Source organism: Urocitellus parryii, chromosome 3, assembly GCF_045843805.1.
Source record: "Urocitellus parryii isolate mUroPar1 chromosome 3, mUroPar1.hap1, whole genome shotgun sequence".
Lineage (NCBI taxonomy): Eukaryota > Metazoa > Chordata > Mammalia > Rodentia > Sciuridae > Urocitellus > Urocitellus parryii.
The window spans coordinates 166,466,090-166,481,927 of record NC_135533.1 but is presented as its reverse complement, the minus strand read 5'-3'; the positions used below and the strand labels follow the sequence as shown (position 1 = coordinate 166,481,927).

Below are 15,838 nucleotides of genomic sequence, written 5' to 3'. Positions count from 1 at the left end.
TCTCTAAAATATCCACCTATGATTTTTGAATAACTTATAGTCTGTACCTCAAGGGAGTTCCAAATTGGTATACAAAAGTCAGTAAAAATAAGACCTACCGCTTTCATATGATATAGTGACAGAGACTTAATTTTAATTACACAGATGATTGTAAAAACTTTCCCTCCTCTTCCACCAGCCACCTTTTTGTTGCTATGTTCCTCTTCCATACCCTCTGCATTTCTCCTCTCTCTGGTCCCTGTTCTCTCCTGGATTACTACCTTTTCTCTCACCAGGCTCATTCCTGGGAGAGGTTAACAGGAGTTATCAGTGCTTCAGGGTTAAAAACAACCTTATTCTAGCAGGTTCCCACCCCTCCCTCCATCTGTCCTCAGGCTCTGACTCCATACATAAACTGCCTGGCACTGGTTGAACATCCCCTGACTCATGCAAGCAGATAAGTGTCCTTTAGGTAATACAGTGTAAAGAAAGTAGCAGAGGGCTTTGTTTTTGTCTTTAAAACTGAACATACCAGAAGACTTCAAGACTTTTAGAAAATGAAAATTTTGTTGTTCCCACACACCACAAACTTCACTGATTAAGTAACTATAGACTGTAGTCTCCCTTCAACTGAAATATGCATGCATTAAGCCTCATGAGGGAGTACTGATACTTCAACATTATCTATGATGGTTTTTAACTCCAGTAACTGTGTGAGAAACTGGAAAATATACTGAATTTTAATAGAATTCTGATTGTTAATAGAAAGAGGAAAATCCATAACAAGGATGCTAATAAACACATAAAAAGACTGAGTCTTTAATTTCCAGAAAACTGTCAATGAACCTTTTGTGAACTTGAACACCTCGTCAATTTTCTCTTCCACCCATACTTATTCATTACAAGAAAACACTGGCATACCTACAAAATGCCCCTAATATATGTAATTTTTAACTGTATTAAACCCTTTAGCAACAACATTCTTTTCCCCTCTCTCTTTTGCTCTCTGTGGAGTCAACAACTAGAAAAATAAATCTACCACATTGTGAAATAACCTTGTGGTAAGTAGAGAGGCTTAGAAAATGAGATTATGGTGTGGGGAAATATAAATTCAGGCTGAGAAAGCTCCTGGACCTTTGACATTAGGTTTTACATACAAATACTCAAACAAATATAAGTGCACTCATTTTCTGTGAAGGAAAAAAATCTTAAAAGAAAGAGGAACTAAAGGGGATCAGAATCTGCCACTCCCAAAATATGCCACTTTAGCATCAGGGTTGTTTTGAGCCAGACACAGGGAAAAATAAATAAATAAAACAACTCTGCCCTCCCCCATCTAGCTAAAAACAGGGCATAAATTTCCCTCAGCAAAGGAGACATATTTGTAAAGGTGGTCCTGGCTCCCTCCCAGAGACCAGAAAGGAGTCTTATCTACATAGAGAACCTTACTAGAAACAACCTTTTGTTCCTAGCCATCTTCTCCCAGCTATGCCACACCACTTTTTTCTTTGTCTAGTTTCTCTCCACAGAGCACAGAAGCTCCAAGGTCTGCCCATGGGTTTGGAGTCTTCTTTCCTATGAGGGTCTCCATGTAAATACATAACAGTTTCTCCTCTTAATCTGGCTTCTGTCAGTTTCGTCTCCAGGGCCCGGGAGCAGAACCTAGGAGGATACAGAAAAGATATTTTTCCTCCCCTACAGTCTCCAATATATTATGAATAATCCAGAAAATTAAAGGTGTTTAATCAAATTATTCTAATTATTCTGCCCTGAAATGGAGAGTGGGATAACTATTTTTTTAAAAGAAAGAAACCAAACTTTATAATAGGCAGCTTAAGTAGTTCATTTGAAACTATTGCCTTAGAATGTAAGAATAGTATTAGTAAAAGTGGGTTGCATTTTACCAGAACAGTCCTTTAAACCTTTTCCATAATACTGTCATGGGCCATGAAAGTTTCTTTTGAACACAGCTTTAATGGGTTTATCCTTTCCCCTCCAGCTATGAAGAATGAAACAAACTAAATACAAGAAAGAGAGAAACAAACTGAAAGTTGATATAAGGAAAATCCTGATACAGGTAAGCAAAGCCAGAGATATAAGAGCTTCCCCACCCTCAAACATAACTCAGGGCACAACCTGTTGTTAGTTCATCAAATTGCACAAGAGCTCTGTGAGGGGCCATTTCACCTCTTTCACTCCCAAAGCCTTCAAATTGCCACTTTCTAGATATTTCATTTCCTTCTGAGGCCTTTACCTATTTATACCTGATTCATTTCACAATATTCTGTTGTTAGCATTGGTGACTCTCAGTTCTAAATGTACTTTGAAATCACCTGAGAGACTTAAAAAGGAAAATGCCAGCATCTACCTCCCCTCACCCGTCTAATTTGATCTATTTGGATAAGACTAGCCCCAGGTGATCTAATTGTAGCCAGCACTGAGAACCACTGGTTGGTAAGCAATCCAAACAGATTAATATTACATAAAAAATGAATTTCCATAAGAAGGGAAGATAACTTAAACTCCTACCTTAATAATGAGATATAACATGTTACTTTAAGGATCATAGATTCTTCCTTGAATTTAGAGAGACTCAACTGCATGGTATGACATACATCTATTTTCCCATGACAGGGCTCATTACATTATACCCCAAAATATTTAAAGCAAAGGAATTTGAAAAAGTTACAGAAGCAAGAAGGTTCTTCCTCCCTCCCTTTCCTGGAAGCAGGTCATAAAACCCTGGAAGGATTTTCTGACCTTCCCATGAAACAGGGCATAAGACGTCTCATAAGAAGTGTCCTCCCTATACCTAGAGAAAAAGAACATCTTGATCTCTGGAGACAAGGGTGATAGCAAAGAATCTAAACAAAGAGCCCATGTTATATTTCCTCCAGTTTATTAACATTAGATCAGACTTTAAAAATCTAATCAGACTTCTTCATAATTATCTCATTTTTATCAAAGTGAGCATGAAAAATACACAGGTTTACCAATTTATTCAGGTCTTCATTTCCTCATGAAGACTCCCATGTTTCACAAAAATTTTATGAAATAAATTCATATTCTTTTCTCGTACTAATCTGTCTTTTGTCATAAGTCTAGGATTGAAAGGGTAAAGTTTCTAAGCTGCAAAGCCTGAGTTAAAATGTAGAGGACCAGGCATTGTAAACCTGCTTCTAAACTGCAAAGCCTGGGTTAAATTCCTGAGGCAGTTAAGACAATGCCCTACTGGCCATTTGGTTGTTTAATAACTTAGGACTCTGTGTAGCCTGGCACGTAGGCATTCAAGGCCCAAACCAATCAGTTTAAATGTAACCCCTCCTTAGGAATGACCTATCACTCCAGCCAGCCCTGTTCCCGCCAATGAATGTACTAATCAAGACTAAGAATTGTTGTTTGATTTTCCCGCGGTGTATGGTGATTTGTTAAAGGAGACTATGATGTATGCAAAGCCCCCGCCCTCCCCAAAAAGTGTACTCAAGCATTGTTCAACCCCTGCTCCGGGCTGCTTTCCCTTCCTGAGTGAGCCTGGAGCCTCAGCGCGCTGAATCAGGAGCCTCAATAAAAATCCCCTTATGCTTATTACATGAAGCCAGTCTCTTGTGGTCTCTTCCTCCGACGTTTCGCTAGTCCCTTACAGGATGAGTGAGAAAAAAATAGTTCTCCTCCCTTGTATTCTTAATACCCAAGCATTTACAAAGGAAGAAAAAAGTTCCAGAAATGATATATGGGAGGTAAACAAAAATAGTAGAATTAAAAGTATTAATATATTACACTCAACAGTCAAAATATGATAAAGAAATATAAAACATATTCATAAAGTTGTGATTTTATTAACAATAATAACAGTAAAATCAAAAGCTACCATTTATTGAATGCCAGCTACTGTGTTAAGTACTTTCCAATGAGGGTTACCTCATTGAAAACTTAAAATACTCCTCAGCAGTTAGAATTATTACTTCCATTTCATACATGAGAAAATTGAGGCAAGATTAGGACACTTTCCCCAGAGTCACACAGATAATAACTCATAAGGCCAAGAGTCCATTCTCTTAACCACTATTATCTCTCACCTAGGCAACTCAAGCATCTCCTAAATACTTGCTACTCAAAATAAAGTACATGAACTAGCAGCATTATCCTGTTAGAAATAGAAATACTAACTCTTTGTTCCATTTCAGATCTATTGAATTAGAATCTACATTTTAAAAGCAGCAAGAGATACATATGCACATTAATGTTCAAGTACTGTCCTACCTGGTATTTCCACATCAACCATTAACTTTCACAAATTTACTATCCATACCTCATCTATCTTCCAAAAAAAATAAAATCCAAACATTTCATTTCCCCACTTAAGACTGATAAATGATTTCCTAAATGTCCTTGGAACAAAATCCAAAATTCTTTTAAGATGTAAATAACCAGCTTGGGCATGGTGGCACGTGCTTGTAATTCCAGTAACTCTGGAGGCTGAGTAAGGAGGACCACAGTTTAAGACCAATTTGGGCAAGGTAGGGAGATACTGTATTAAATTAAAAAATAAAATAAAAAGTGCTGGGGATATAGCTCAATGGCAGAATGCCCTGGGGTTCTATCCCCAGTACCTCCCCCCCCCACACACACACACACAAAATACAAGTAACCAACTGTGCATATTATCACCCATGCTTGCCTCTGCAGCCTCATCTCACCACTTCCTCCAGCCATTGATTTTTATACGGCAAGCACCCAAACCTCTTTCTGCTCATCAAATCCCAACATCTCCTTTCTTTCCTTACTTCTTCCACAGCTAGAACATACCAGCACTCACCACCATTATCACTTCCCTGTTAGCTACATTCATTGATCTATCACCAGCACATACGGTGGTATCTGGCAGAGCCAGAAGCAAGAAGAATGTGCTGGATACAAGCACATTTAGGATGCAGAGGGCCTCTGCTGTTTCCTTTGCCCATCTGCTCTTTGTTTCTGCCATGATCCTCATTGTTGTTCCTCCTCTGTCCCTTGTCCTTTCCATCACCTTTTGCTGTGATTTGGATCTGGCATGTCCCCCAAAAGCTCGTGGGTTGAAAGCTTGATCCCCACTGCAACAATTCCAAGAAGTGGTGCTTGAGGAAGTAATTGGATCACAAGGGCACTGACCTCATGGGTGGATTAACCCATTGATAGCTGAATGAACTATGGAAGGTAATGGAAACTATAGGCAGGTGGGGCATAGTTGGAGGAAGTAGGTTACTGGGAATGTACCATTAGGGACTATATCTTGTCGCTGGCCCCTTGTTCACTGACTCTCTCTCTCTCTCTCTCTCTCTCTCTCTCTCTCTCTCTCTCTCCCTCTCCAGTTCCTGGTTATCATGAGCTAAGCAGCTTTCCTCTGCCACACCCTTCCACCATGATGTTCTGCCTTACCTCAGGCCCAAAGTAACAGAATCAGCCAACCATTCACTGGGATCTCTGAAACCAGGAACCAAAATAAATCTTTCATTCTTTAATTTGTTTATGTTGGGTATTTTGGTCACAGCAATGAAAAGCCATCTAACACACCCCTTTACAGAAACTCACCTCTTATCTACAACCTCATAGCTACTGAAGTTGTCAGCTTCAGAAAGAAGCACGACCGCGTCCATATGAGTATATCCCCTAAATTATTCACCAGCAGGGTGACAACTGTTTCCCTTCATCCTGAGGATCCAAGTCCTTCCTACAGGTAGAGAGAATATCTCACTGACAGAAGTAGGCTTCTTTTCAACCCAAGATTCAATATCTTTCAACATCAGGGACCTCTCAACAGACAGAATCTAGCCGAAAACTTCACAATCACCCTGCCCACAAAGGAAAACATCACTATGCTAACAAGATGGATTAGCAAGAGTTGTGACAAACTTCATATATTAAATGTGATGACTAAACTTGCTACTAAGAAAACAAATGGCAAATTATTCTATAAAATAGATATCTGGCTTAAATTTTAATCTCGAGTAAATACAAATTTTCATATACAAAATGACATTAATAATGAAAAACAAGAGCTATTATTTATCTATTTACTGAAATCTATTGCAAGTCCAACAACATGCTCAAAGTTCAAATGCTTTCTTCTTTACCATCATTCCATGAGGCGTGAATGGTTATTATCCCCATTTCACAGAGAGGAAACCAAGCCTAAAATAAGTCTAAGAGAAAGCTAAGATCTAAAATCACAAGCCTCCACATGACCAACCCCTAGTGCTTTTCTGTTATGTTTTGCTATTTAGAGAGCTTTTTCATCTAAGAAGTCAGAGACATGGACATGTCCAGAAAGACAGACCCTTGGAGGGGGACCTCAAAGGCTGAGATTGTCTTCAGCAATGTAGACGTTGAAAGGAAAGTAACCTCCTACATCTTATATTTCAAAGCTGCATTTCTACATTAAAAGAGAAAACTGAAATTCAAGGAAAAGATGTGGGAAGAGAGTTCAAGGGTGCTTATGAATACAATTCCACAAATACGTTTTCAGTATCTTCTAGTGGTCAGGCAGTGTGCTGGAAGCTGAGTTATCATTGTCACTTAGTAGAATGCTGGGTGACACGGCTTGATGGGGAGAATTCTTGCATAGAGAATCTTTCAGGAATGTTTAGTCAACAATTTACACAACTGTTATGTTATTATCTAATTATGCAGAAATCATCATTCATAAAGGAAAAGTGAGAGTTACTAGCTTATTATCTGTGAATACATAATTGAAGGGCATATGTATCTTTTAAAATCAAAGTTTTGTATGATTCAAATACCTCTTGTACATTTCTGATACCTTATATCAGAGGGTTAGATTTTAATATCTGTGAATGCAAATACAGTATCAGATTGTGTTATCAAGTATCTGAAAGAACAAAATGGAAAAATATAGACAGCCAATACAAGGCTAATTCCCAAAACAGAAATGGAACATATTGAAGCTGCATGTACATACAATTAAAGATAAGGATATAAAAACATGTCCTAAAGCAGTCCACCAAATATTTACAGAATGAGGCTCAGACAAGGATATCAAGTAGAAGACAGTATGACCCTGGAAAGGTCACACACCATTCTGTGAAGCCTCCAGAAACCTGCCTCCTTTGAAACAGGATGCTTTTGACACAAGAGCATGAGAGGAAGACTGTATATCACTCCCCTAATTTATAAAATGAAAGAGATAGATGATTTATAAGTTCCTTTCAGCTCTAACCCAGTAAATAGTTTTCACCTCTGTGGCCCTTACACCTCAAGAGACATGAGTATATAAAGATGCTCAAAAGACATTTGTTGAGTTAATGAATTATTACAACCTTACCAATACTAAGAAAAGGGACTTTACAAAATTGGCCCAGTCTGTGGCATAGAAAGAGCAAATTAGTGGGAAAACAATTATCTAAACAACTGCACATGTGATGCTCCTGCTTGCTGACTGCTGTCAAGAGGAAAATAACCCTGGACTTGGAAATAAGATGCGTGGTCTAGTCTCTGAAACAAACCAACCGTGTGACCTTGGGCAAACTGCATTACCACCTGGGCCAGTTTCCCCATCTCTAAAATAAAGGTATTATGAGGCTATATATAGCTAACTTTCGTGGAAACTTTACTATATGCCAGGAACTGTTCCAAGATCTTTGCCTTAGACTTAAATGATCTCAAAGGTTTTAAAAGCACTAATGTTTACTGTCTAACTACAGAAGTAAAAAGGTTGGGCTCTCTCTCAGCTCTGAAAGGTGGGATCTTTTTCTAAGCAGAGATTGTGAAGCACAAGTGGCTACAATTCCAGTACTTCTATTCACTGGCTGGGTTAACATTCTGAATGAGTTGCTTAACCTTCCTGACTTTATTTTCTAATCTGTAAAATAGTTCGTTCTTTCTTTCATATAGCTTTTTAAAGGACTGTTATAATAAATGTAATATATATTTAGTAAAATACATATTACTTTTTATTATTAGCTGTGTAACCACGGGCAAACCATCTTCTGCATTTTCTCATATACAAATGGGAGATGCAGTGTTACTAAAAAGAGATCATGTGAACACACTCTGTAAATTATTGTTCGCTGTTTTTGAAAAAAATGCACATTCTCTAATACATGGAACACATTATACAATCCTATATCTCATACGCATAAAAGTATAGATAACCAACAGTAAGAAAAACAAAGAACAAAAATCTTTACTAAACATTTCTCTCTAGTCCCGGCTCAAGCCCACTGGACTCAGACCGTGGCAACCAAGAATGCAGGAACACTTGGGAGTTGTAGTTCTGAACGACAGGGCTGCTACACCGAGCGGCTGAAAAAGACTCCAACTCCCAGGAGACACCTCGCCAAGCCAAAAGGCACGTAGGGAGGTGAAGTACCAGATAGTTTGGACACAAGAGGCAGGACTCCAATTCCCAGAAGCCTTCGCTGCACACACTTCAGGTCATAACATGGAGCGGAAGAGGAACTTTTAGGCACACCTGGTTTAACCACAGGTGAGAGTTCCCACCGTTCTCTGTAATCTAGTCCCGGCCCAGCTGGGGTAAGAGCCTTTCTTAAAAAAAAAAAAAAAAAAAAAAAAAAAACGGGTGAGAGGCGATGTATTTCCCACTGGCCCGCAGTACATTTCTGAGAAATCCAGAATAATAATACCAGTTAGCTTGCAAATGGCAAATTTTCACCAACAAGACCTCAATTTAAATTTCGGCTTCAGACAGCATCCTTGGGCCACTTGAGCACTAAGCCCGCCCCCCCAGATTGGCACTGTGAGAGGTAGGTCCAAGGTGACACAGCAGAGGCAGAATCTGAACATACCAGAGGAAGCTGCAAATACAGCTCAAGTTCCACTAAGTTGCGGGAGTCCCTTCTACAGCCCCCCACATATGGATATACCTTTGAAATTCCCATATATTAATCTAAAAATCAAAACCGCAAACATAAAATATAAGTACTGATGAGTTCTCACACAACTAACAATATAACTTTTTTTTGTGGGGGGGGGTCTTTTAAATATCAAATGTGCATTTTTCTCCCCCAAATACTGCCTTCTACATGCCCTGCTTTGCTCCTGTCTGGGCAACTCTTCAGACCTTCTTTGGGGACCCTAGAGTTTAACACAGAACTGTAGGGGCAGGGATTCCTGCTACTTATCTATGACACCGACAAACACTGGATCCAACAGAGAGGCCAGAACAGACTACAGCATAAGTGGCAAAGTAGGTCGGCTGCAGCGACCCCATACCTCAGTTTCCCCACTTATAAAAGGCAGAGGGTGCTGAAGAACTGAGGGGCCTGAGTCCCAAACCCGAGACGTCTCAGTGGGTGGGAGGGTTCTTCGGACAGAGCCTACCGCTTGCGCTAGCCCAGTCCCCGCCCCACTGGGCCGCGGGGGGGTCGTGACTCGACGCACGTGGAAATCCAGAACCGCATCCCAGGTACACTGTTCCACTCAGGCTCGCCCCACGCCCCTACCTTCCAAGGTCTTGGCAGCTGGGAATGAAAGAGGGAAGGAGCGCGGGGCTGGAGCGCTGCCCGAGCGTGTGCCCACTGGGATGGCCTCCAGAGGGACTTGGGGGTCTGAGTGCCAAAACTCTCTGACAGGGACACAGCCAGGCCGGGACTGCAATTCCCAAACGGCCTCACGGTAGGGGCGGGACCCAAGATGGCCGCTCATCTGGAGACAGGTACAGAGACCAATAGGCGCACAGCACGCGCCTACACTGGGCCAATCGGAAGCCATGAGGTAGGAACCCTAATTATTCTTTCAGGAAAGAGCTGTTGAGTGAGAATCTCAGAACGGGATTTTTTGTCACCAATCGCACAATCCTTGGCCTTTTCCAAGTGAAATAATAAACATGACCCTTTTCCCGTGAAACGAAAGCCCGCGCTGTACTTTTGCTTTCCTCTTTCCTCCTAAAACGCGTTTTCTTGCTCCCTCACAACTCCCTTCTGACTGGATCGCCTTTCACTGCCTTTCCCCACTCCCCACTCTGCATCCTTTCTTTTCTTTCCTTTCTTTGTTTTTCTTCCCGGTGTTGGGAATTGATCCCAGAGGCGCGCACCCCTAGCCCTTCATATTTTTGAGACAGGGTCTCCCTGAGTTGCCTAGGCCAGCCTAGAACTTGCGATCCTCCTACCTCAGCTTCCGGAATTGCTTTTATCTTTCCTGATTCCTCAAGCCTTCCTCTCTTTATATTTCTATCAAAATACAAGCCCAGAGTTCCAGTTTAGGACTACACTTTTCCCTCCCTGACATCCCATCAAAATTGCACCACAGTCTCCCTACTTCTCTTCCTTCCCCCCTTTTTCGTGTGATTTTTTTTCTCCTTAGCACTTGTCACTACCAAGCACATTGAAGTTTGTTTACTTATGTCTTTTATTGCCTTACTTGTCCCCCAAAATGCAAGATCTATGTAGATGTGGACTTTGTTTCCGTATGGTATTTCCAGTACCTAGAAAAGTGCCTGACACACAGTAAATATGTTTTGAATAATTGAAATCTAGAGGTGACCTTTCTCCTCTGATGCAGATCAATTAAATTCATCTCTGACCACCATGGATCCCTAGTACTGGCTCTGTTTTTTAATTTAAAAAATTTTTTTTTCAGTATATTCTGTACCTGATCAGTCATGTGGATGTGGGAGAAATCGCTGATTCAATACCAATTCCTAACCTCAACATTTTCTGGGTCTGGTGGTGTGTGAGAAGTAAACTTAATTTTGCAGTAAATGCAATTGCAAATTGCAGAGCAGGTAAATAACTGTCACAGCAGGGACTGGAATCTGGCCTTCAGACTCTTTGCCACTACTAGCCATCACTTCTTAAAGGCACCCCTTTCTTTTCTCCCCTCCCCTCTTGCCAATCCTATTTATAAGGAAGAAGAGACATTTGCCAGTCATCTTTTCCATTTTAAAAGGGGAAAACAAAGCACAATTATACTGGACAAACACTGACATGTGTCCCTAGTTTCCCTAGTACAATATCCATTTTATTCTTTTTTTTTTTCCCTTACTTTTTTTCTTTGACCTGATTCATTACATTCAGGTGATTACACCAAGTCTTAGATCTCTCTTCTTTTCTGATGTTTGAACCCCACAGAGAGTAGCAAGGTGTCCTACAAAGCATCATGGTGTGAAATACTGATGTCCTTGGAAGCTTGACTCTCAGAGAATGTCACACTGGATTATAGTCAGATTGTGCATATAATACACAGACACTCTGGGCACATAAAATATTAGAGAATTGTGAATAATAAGGTGAAACTGAAAACAATTATGGTTAAAACAGCTGGAATGTGATCAATATATATATGCAGACTAATTTTGTGCCTAGAGATTAAAACACCCACCCCCTTCAGGCTTCCTAGCTCAATCTTCTGTCAATTTGGGGTTCTTTCCTCAATACAACAATTCTTTCTTGCTTTTACAAGCACAGACTTAGCTCAGCAGTCCCAGCTTTTCTCAAGCTTATCGGCATGTGAGATTTCAACACTTGTGTCAGCAGCCAGACTAAACATGGAAGAAAATCGCTGAACCATTTGAAACTGGAAAGCTCAACAACTAGACTCTCCTCCTGAGGAAATTTACCAGCTTATATCATTATATCTTCTACTTCATGGTTAAAAGGCAAATATCATCACAGTACTCAGGATCGAAACAGTGCTATCCAAAGATTGTTACAACATTGTCAGACCCTGTAATGAGCACATAGGTATTACTTGGCTGTGGATGTTGCTAACTGCTGAGCTGAATGTCAACTGTGGTCTTCAGCAACACATGCATTTACAAAGAACATTAAGACATGGAACTTGGGCTGCGGTTATGGCTCAGTGGTAGAGCGCTCACCTAGCACTGGGTTCAATCCTCAGCACCACATAAGAAGAAATAAATTAAATAAAGGTATGTGTCCATCTACAACTAAAAAAATTTTTAAAAGACATGGAACTTCCCTTGAACCAGACTCCAAGTATCAAAACAATCTAATTTACAACTTGAGTGAATAATCATATTACTTTGGGTTTTCCCAAAAGCAGATCCTGAGACAGATAATCAAGTACAAATAGTTTATTTCAGAGGTAAGTGCAGGAAATAACCAATAAGAGAGTAGCAAAGGAAAATAGGCCAAAAAAAAAAAAAAAGGCCAATCCAGTTTATACTAGCAGGAACAATTATAGCTTAATAATTCTAGGGAATTCTGGGAAGCAATATGGAACACATACATGTCTTATTCTGGAAATGAGTTATCTCACCAAGGAGAAAAGACAAGTTAGTTGTTTAAACATAAATTCCCAATCAGTCAATGAGGGCTATTTTCAGGGACTATTAAATTCCTGAGTTGTCTGCCATGAATAAGTAGGTGAAGATACCACAGTGGCCAAACATAGGCAGAATTAGAATTACTGCCATTGGAAATCAGGCTGGCATGCACTTAAATGGTAAGAAAAGGGTATTGACAGGCACCACTATCTACTACAGATGGCTTTGATTCACCACAAGCTCACATCACTGATAATCCAAAAATTAAGTAGATATATACAAAAATAAAGAACCCAAGATGGCTACCACCTTGTATCATCATCATGTGTGAGATCATATTTGTAAATCTTCATTAAGACGTATAAACAGGGCTGGGGTTGTGGCTTGGTGGTAGAGCATTTGCCTAGCATGTGTGAGGCACTGGGTTTGATTCTCAGCACCACATATAAACAAATAAATGAATAAAAAATAAAGGTTCATCGACAACAACAACAAAATTTTAAAAAGACATACAAAAACAAAAGCCACATTTGTGCGGAGAAATAGGAACTCTTTGAGGACAGGAGGAGGCATTGGGGGACTGGGGTGAGATAGGGCAGGGAGGAGGAAGGTCAAGAAAAGAGGGGCGTGGTGCAGTGGTGCACACCTGTAATCCCAACAGCTGCGGAGGCTGAGACAGGAGGATCTCGGGTTCAAGGCCAGACTCAGCAATGGTGAGGCACTAAGCAACTCAGTGAGACCCTGTCTCTAAATAAAATACAAAATAGGTCTGGGGAGGTAGTTTAGTGGTCGTGCTACTAAGTTCAATCCCCAGTACCCATCCACTGCCCCCCCCCAAAAAAAAAAAGAAAGAAAAGAGGAAAGGGGAATTTAAAAAAATATATTTATGTTTTTAGAAGTAGTTGGACAACATACCTTTATTTTGTTTATTTATTTTTATGTGGTGCTGAGGTTCGAACCCAAGGCCTCACACATGCTAACCGAGCGCTCTATCGCTGAGCCACAATCCCAGCCCCAGAAAGAGGAATTTAAGGAAACTATTGTTGAAGACAATGTGTTTTTTATTTATTTCATGATCTTGCAGAAGCACAAGTAAAGGGCTCAAATATTTTGAGAAAGTAGTACAAAGATATAGTCAGTCTTTGGGCCTAAAAGACAATTTTGTGAAAGACCTTTTCTGTAGCACCACAAGTAAATAGCATTACTTGAAATTATAGTCACTATATAGTTGTCTTTTTGTTTATCATCTGACTCCTCCAAATAAAATGTAAGCTTCATGAAGGCAAGAACTTTGTTTTTATCTTATTCAATAATAATCACTTATCTGGGTACAGTGGTGCATGCCTGCAATCCCAGAGATTTACGCAGAAGGCCCTGCTGGGCAACTTAGACAGACTGTCTTAAAATAAAAAATAAAATGCCTTATAGTTATAGCTTAGTGGTACAAAACCCCTGGGTTCAATCCCCAGGACTTCAAAAAATAAAATAAAATAAAAATAAGCACTTAATAAATATACTTCAATGAATGCCTATATTATGGCCACAGACAAAACAGAAGAGTCTGGCATTTGGGCTCTTGTAACATTTCTATTTTAATATTTATTTCTTAGTTTTAGGAGGACATGATATCTTTATTTTATTTTTTTGTGATGCTGAGAATTGAACCCAATACCCCATGTGTGTTAGGCAAGCGCTCTACCACTTGAGCCACAATCCCAGCCCTCTTGTAACATTTAACTAAGTCATAAAGAGGCACGGTAACCTTGCAATAACCTGCCATTATCCCAAAGCACAGGACGATCCTTATTTGTGGAAATCCTGGTGGTCACATACTGCTCAACTTTAGTGAAACAACCCCAACAGCATCCTCTTCAAACCCTCAGGACCCACCAGGAAATCTTTACTATGGAAACAATTTCAAAACAAGAAAGGCCTTAACAATCAAAGAGTTCAACCCTCTGCATAATTCATCTTAGCCATATGTTACAGGTCATACACTAGACTTTCAGTCAAGAATCTTGGGGGGATTTATTTGGGAAAACATCATATCTAATATGAAAATGCTATATTGGAAAAAGGAAAAGCAATACATTGTTTTTACAACACAAAGTATAGAAAGGTTGGGAAACTCAGCTGTTTCCACATTGCTCCAGTCGCCATCCCAGATTTCTCAGCACATAATCGTTTAGTTGTTTGGACATGGAATATTCTAGATGCTAGTAAGAGCAAGAGCCATCTTATGATATGCTAAAATTCTCAGCATTTCTGCCTACTACTTTTTTTATTCTCTCATCGTATTTTCCCTTTGTTGCTCCATGTTAAATGTATTCCTTGGGTAGATTTGTTCATCAGATATTTAGAGATCAGTCTATTCCCTATAGTTAGTGAACATATGCATGCTGTCTCCTTTTAACTATGCCTCATAAATAATCACACTTAATCCTTCTCACTGCCATCTTTTGCAATCATCTTCCAGTTACCTAGAACATAAGGTGCATAAAACTAAACTCAGTGTCCAAGCTGTGATCTCACTAGGGTGGCTCGCAGATAAGCCATGATTTTTCATCTTTCTCTTTCATGAAATTATTTCTCTAAACACACTGCCCTGGTTTCATGGCGGCTTTAAAGACATTTCTTCATTCTAAAAGATAAAACACAGTAAAAGCCTTTCCTCAAAATACAAAAAAAAAAAAAAAAAAAATCTAGTTCTTTAGTTAGAGGACATAGGACAGAATGACATGCATTTTTAATTCAGTAATTAAAGGTTCCTTTGTGCCAGACACTGTGCTACAGCTTGAGATTCACCAACAAATGAGATATACATCTGGAATTGTACTATAGTGAATGCAGCACTGTTCTAAGTTGTGAACAGATGAACAAATAATTGTGATGCTGTCTAGGAGTCCATGTCAGAATGAATCAATTTTGCTACCAATGGTGGAGGGGAAAGGGTATTCCAGCTACAGGTAATAGGCAAGCTGCAGAGCTCAATATAGATTCATCCGTCTGCAACAAAGAGGGCAAGTGGAGTTGGAGCAAAAGAGACCAGAAGAGTCCCAAGGGTCAGCTCATGAGTGTTTTCTTGGTATATTCCTTAATTTGCTATACAATAATTTGGGAGTCTGATAACCATAATATAAATCACTTCATTTGAAGACAAAAAAGGTAAAAAGTCATTCAAGAAGTATTTATTGAACATAACATTGTTGACAACCTCTTTTTTTTAAAGATGACTTTTTTTATATAACTTTATTTATTTTTATGTGGTGCTGAGGATCAAACCCAGTGCCTCCCACATGCTAAGTGGACACTCTACCACTGAGTCACAACTCCAACCCCTACTGATTACCTCTTGAATCACCTACAGCTTTTAGACAGTGGTACCCACCACCAAGCTGGCTTTAATTATTGTGTGTTGCTTTTTCTTTTCTTTTTTTTTTTTTTTTTTTGGTACTGAGAATTGAACTCAGAGGTGCTTAACCACTGAGTCACATCCCCAGCCCTTTTTTATATTGTATTTAGAGACAGGGTCTCACTGAGTTGCAAGTGCCTCTCTTAAGTTGCTGAGACTGGCTTTGAACTCACAATCCTCCTATCTCAGCCTCTGGAGTCACTGGA

General features: G+C 39.7%; 1 protein-coding gene across 8 annotated transcripts in view; it reads right to left on the bottom strand.

The window, feature by feature from the left end:
- The window catches only part of Fhit (fragile histidine triad diadenosine triphosphatase), a 1,439,263-nt gene extending 1,429,702 nt beyond the window's left edge, over positions 1 to 9,561 (bottom strand). For 4 of the 8 annotated variants that reach the window (XM_077795625.1, XM_077795624.1, XM_077795620.1 and 1 more), the window contains exon 1: positions 9,438 to 9,561. The gene's annotated coding sequence lies outside the window, so the exon portion shown is untranslated. Of the gene's footprint in view, positions 1 to 9,207; positions 9,368 to 9,437 lie in introns of those variants that run through there. The other 4 variants (XM_077795622.1, XM_077795621.1, XM_077795628.1 and 1 more) reach the window with 3 other exon arrangements.
- Positions 9,562 to 15,838: the final 6,277 nt, after the last annotated feature.